Source organism: Myxocyprinus asiaticus, chromosome 14, assembly GCF_019703515.2.
Source record: "Myxocyprinus asiaticus isolate MX2 ecotype Aquarium Trade chromosome 14, UBuf_Myxa_2, whole genome shotgun sequence".
Classification (NCBI taxonomy): domain Eukaryota; kingdom Metazoa; phylum Chordata; class Actinopteri; order Cypriniformes; family Catostomidae; genus Myxocyprinus; species Myxocyprinus asiaticus.
The window spans coordinates 3734504-3740503 of NC_059357.1; positions in this window are offsets into that span (position 1 = coordinate 3734504).

The following is a 6000-nucleotide window of genomic DNA, read 5'->3' on the forward strand; positions in this document are numbered from 1 at the left end:
CATTCAGCTATGAAAAAATTGTCACTGTTGTGGAAGGAATTTTTCCGTTGCCCAAGGTATCCTGGATTTCTTTCCGGAACTCGTCCAATGCCTGCCAGAGACCCAGTGGTTGTCTCTGGCCCTCTGTCCATAAGTCCCTCCATTGGGCTGTCATTATGGATGATGGCAAGTGTTCCCATCGGTCTCTTGGGGTTTTGGCTTTCACAACAGTGTGAATGTCTCTCAGCGTCATTTAAATGTGCTTCAACCAAGGACTCTAACTTTTGCCATAACTCTGTGTTTGTGTCTTGTCTCTTCAGTGGTAGCAAGGCTGTGATAATGGCTTGATGTTCTTCTGGTGTAAATGGCCTCTCTTCAGTCGTCATTTCGGATTAAGATTCTCACTTTCTGGCAGTAAGTGTGGAGGAGTCAGGACCAACTTTGTCCACTGTGACAGTCTCATCACCCCAGTCAGAATTATGAGTACAATCTGGTGAACATCTTAGCATGACTCTTCTTGGCTGGACAGATTTGGATCTGGTGATGATTGGAGCTACTTGTGCAGAGGCAACAAAATGTATGCACTGTAAAACTGTAACTAGTTCCACAAAATGTTTACGTTCACTCAATTTCTTTCTTCAAAGTATTAACTGAACTGTTATTTTATTTAATAAAAATAGCACTCTCAACATTTAGAAAACTAACAAAGATTCTTTCATTTAAAAATTGTGTGTTTACTCCATATGTCATATATGTTCATTGAACTAGTATGTAATGTTTGGGCATCTCAACTACAAATAGCTGTGGAAATAGGTACTAAACAATTTTACATTGAGGCCACTAAGACTTAAATGATCTTTAAAGCATACAAATAAAAACAAAGTTGTTGTTTTTTCTCAGCCTGTTTTTAGGAACAATATTCCATTAGTATACAGTCTACACATTAACAAATGACACAATTCCTTACAGCTGATCAACATTAACCCTGCAACAACAACATAGTATACAAAATTCTTAATTATACCATATATAAAGAGGGTGACCCTGGCCCTTAACACTGGTAATAATATGTTAATTAAGTTGATTTACAACAAACATGTTGAAAATGATTTACAACAAACTTGTACTAACAGTGGGTGTCAATAACTATCTACAGCGGAGATTTCATCCATTGTTTTTGGGATATTGCATAAAAACTGATTGATGGAAACACCAAGATTGAATACAATTTCTGTAATGCACATAAAAAACATAAACGCTCGCTTGATGTGGATACATTTTTTATTCATAAGAAGAAATAAACTATGATACCAAATAAATTCCTATTGAATTTATTAGGAAAACAAGAACATTTGAAATGTGTCTCTGGTCATCCTGAAATAACCATGTCAAGAAAAGTCGAAAACAAACTGTGAACTGTGCCGAAGAGCAGGTTTATTGACTTCTGAAAATTATCTTATAGATCTGTTCTGTGAAGTCATAAGGATGGAGGAACGCGCACACAGTGTTCTTCTGTGATGCGCTGTCACTCCCAGACATGAGACAAGTTCTTTAGTGTTGTCTGTTTGCTCTAAACCGCATGTATGTTATTAACAAAAGTGTCACAGTGGCTACAATTTCTTTGGAATTTGACGATTTTGTTCTTAAAGCAATTGGCATATTCTTTATTCACACATTGTTTTTGCTATATTACGTTTCTTCTTGGATGGAAACATAGCTAATGATATTAACATTTCTACCACACTCAAGTATATTAGGAATAAGGTAAGAAAGCTGAAACAGATTCAGTAATAACGTAAAATGAATGTGTCAACAACTGTGTAACAAATAAATAAATACAGTAAATAGAAAAGAAACACAAGCAGATGACAGTGCTTGATATCATGACAGCTATGTGGAAGAGCAAGGTTTCTGTCCATGCCAGCAACAGTATGGTTCTCAGTGATTGAATTAGAGCAGTCATGACCCAGAAAGGGGCCTGTGCACAGTCTTTAAAAATAGTACTTCCACTGTTTAGGATACTCAATATATACCGCTAGTAAAGCAGGCAAAAGAGCACTCCATAGGCGGTTGGAAATGTAGTGCCCTAGCACTATAACCACGTCCACCACCAAGGACTTCCCACATATCCCCCAAAGTCAACACCTATATGCATCCATCTGGTCTGCCTATCTGATTTGTAACAACACAGGAATGTTAAAAAGAAAAGATATATAAAAAAATTTTTATGTCAATGAGTCAGTGTTTTGTTTCACTTACAATGCTGATTTACCTGAAAGGTTTTCACAATTGTTAAACATTGCCAAATATAAAACTGAAGATCTTGAAGTACTGTGGCCTGCATACAACAAGCATAGATAACATAAAAAACAGAATTGTGCAACAGAGCGCATGAATGTTAGCAATTTACCCTGATAGCACACGTACATCACCTAGACGTTGATGTGTGTGTTTACATCTGGAAGACGTATTTTTTAAGTTGTTTGCTCATCTGCTATCCAAGATGGCAGCTTGAATTAAGGCTGTTGGCAGTTTTCCTTCTTCATTTCTGAGAATGATCATCTACTTTTAATCCCAAGGTACTGTATATAATACCATTACTGCTGATGGCCAAGGGAATCTAAGGAGGTAAATTTGAGGGGATGTTGTCTCACAGAGACATTAAAATAGATTTGTTATTATTTACTTTGTATACAGAGAAACTGCCATAATATGAAAAGAGGTCTAAAGCACCCGATAATGAGTTACATATGTCAGATATAAAAAAAGAGTATGTCGTTCGCAAACAGAGATATAACATGAGAAGTTCCATTAATCATGACTGGATTAATATTAGGAGACTGCCGGACTGCTTGAGCGAGAGGTTCCAAAGCTAAAATAAACAAAAGAGGGCCCCAGAGTGTCCTTCAATGAATAATGTCTTTCTTCTTATGCTTGTTTTTCATAAAGTACAAAGCAACTGGTATTTCTGATTCTGCTATTATGTTTATAACATACAGTGCTTCCGGAAAGTATTCACAGCGCTTCACTTTTTCCACATTTTGTTATGTTACAGCTTTATTCCAAAATGGATTAAATTCATTATTTTCCTCAAAATTCTACAAACAATACCCCGTAATGACAACGTGAAAGAAGTTTGTTTGAAATCTTTGCAAATTTATTAAAAATAAAAAACGAAAAAAATCACATACATACGTATTCACAGCCTTTGCTCAATACTTTGTTGAAGCCTTTGGCCCCAATTACAGCCTCAAGTCTTTTTGAGTATGATGCTACAAGCTTGGCACACCTATTTTTGGGCAGTTTCTCCCATTTTTCTTTGCAGGACCTCTCAAGCTCCATCAGGTTGGATGGGGAGCGTCACTGCACAGTCATTTTCAGATCTCTCCAGAGATGTTCAATCGGGTTCAAGTCTGGGCTCTGGCTGGGCCACTCAGGGACATTCACAGAGTTGTCCCGGAGCCACTCCTTTGTTATCTTGGCTGTGTGCATAGGATCGATGTCCTGTTGTAAGATGAACCTTCACCCCAGTCTGAGGTCCAGAGCGCTCTGGAGCAGGTTTTCATCAAGGATGTCTCTGTACATTGCTGCATTCATCTTTACCTTGATTGACTAGTCTCCCAGTTCCTGCCGCTGAAAAACATCCCCACAGCATGATGCTGCCACCACCATGCTTCACTGTAGGGATGGTATTGACCAGGTGATGAGCGGTGCCTGGTTTCCTCCAGACATGACGCTTGCCATTCAGGCCAAAGAGTTCAATCTTTGTTTCTCATGGTCTGAGAGTCCTTTTGGCAAACTCCAGGCGGGCTGTCATGTGCCTTTTACTGAGGAGTGGCTTCCGTCTGGCCACTCTACCATACAGGCCTGATTGGTGGAGTGCTGCAGAGATGGTTGTTCTTCTGGAAGGTTCTCCTCTCTCCACAGAGAAATGCTGGAGCTCTGTCAGAGTGACCATCGGGTTCTTGGTCACCTCCCTGACTAAGGCCCTTCTCCCCCGATCACTAAGTTTGGCCGGGCGGCCAGCTCTAGGAAGAGTCCTGGTGGTTCCAAACTTCTTCCATTTATGGATGATGGAGGCCACTGTGCTCATTGGGACCTTCAATGCTGCAGAAATGTTTCTGTACCCTTCCCCAGATCTGTGCCTCGATACAATCCTGTCTCGGAGGTCTACAGACAATTCCTTGGACTTCATGGCTTGGTTTGTGCTCTGACATGCACTGTTAACTGTGGGACCTTATATAGACAGGTGTGTGCCTTTCCAAATCATGTCCAATCAACTGAATTTACCACAGGTGGACTCCAATCAAGTTGTAGAAACATCTCAAGGATGATCAGTGGAAACAGGATGCACCTGAGCTCAATTTTGAGTGTCATGGCAAAGGCTGTGAGTACTTATGTACATGTGATTTGTTTTTATTTTTTATTTTTATTTTTTTTAATAAATTTGCAAAGATTTCAAACAAAATTCTTTCACATTGTCATTATGGGGTATTGTTTGTAGTATTTTGAGGAAAATAATGAATTTAATCCATTTTGGAATAAGGCTGTAACATAACAAAATGTGGAAAAAGTGAAGCGCTCTGAATACTTTCCGGATGCACTGTATTTCTGCTATGCTGTCATTTGTACGTTTCTAGAATGTTTTAGAATGTCTTTTGTTAGGTTTGCTTACCTTCTGCAGGTGCCTCATGGCTATAAAGTCTGTTCACAACCACTAAGTTGTCTTTGGAATAGACCCGGCTGTGCTGTATGCATCTCTGTAAAACTCAATAAAGCTTTCATGCATCATTGGTCTCGTCTTTGTCTCTGGCCATCCTACAACATGGTGTATGACAGTTTGTAATTCAAAGGATTGTGATCAGGGAGACTGTGTGTTAGCACGATGTGAGTTTACAGGTGAGACTGCAATTTTTGTGACTCTGGAGAAACGTCAAATAGTGGTAAAGAAGGTAAGTCATGCAGAAATGGTTGGGGTAAGTTTAGAAGGCAGTGAGATTGCATCTGATTCAACACCAGAGTATGGTGAAAGGGTTCAGAACAGGAACAATGGGAACAGGATTCTGTAGGTAACCACACTACAATCCAGAGCAAATGCCAATTGATGAAGGATGTAGACCAAGGAAATTAACAAAGCCTAAGTCAGAGAAAATGACAAAGCTGCACAAGGGACATCTAATGATCAAATTGTCCAGAGGGATTGTAGGGAGAACTAATCAGTCTTATTGTTGGGTATGTCATCAGTCTGGCCGATGTATGTTATCCCATACTCGTACCAAGAATATAAACAAATTAGTGATGCATGTGGTGAGGGAGAGTTTAAGGAGTTGATGGATAAATTTAAGCCAGAATATTTTGAAGATAGTGTAAGTAATTGGTGTCAGCCCTTTTCAAAAAAAAGAGTACCACAGGGAAAGACATACCAAATGTGGCAGGAAGTAAAAAGACGAATTGAACATGACTATCCTTTTCTGGTAGGGAATGATAACTATGTAACATCATGGGATGTAAGGACTGAAATAGACACTCACCATTTTGTGTTTGGCTTAACTTACAATGTATCCAACACTGTCTGTATTCACAGATTGAAAATGACAACCCTACCGTGGAAATTCAGCCAAGAGATTGTAGAGTTGAGGTGTGTGAGATCTCTAAATAGTTTCATTCTGAAGAAGAGTGAACAGTGCCCCAAAGCCATAAAGGTAAACAAAACATTGCATGTAGTAGTAACTGTTAAAAGCACTTCAACATCAGCTACATGTAGTCTAATTTGCTGGGTTAATCAGGAACACAAAGACATTGATTCTGAGGGTTGTGGAAAGCTAAGTACTCTAAGGCCACGGTTTTCAAACTGGGAGGCACGCCTTCCCAGGGGGGCATGGAGATTGATGATAATTTCACCAAGTAAAATTAAAAGATACATAAATACAATAAAAATGTATTGTGAAGATAAATAAAAATTATTGGCATAATGGACCATAGTCCTGCTTAATAGACCGTAGCTCTATGACGTTATAATAT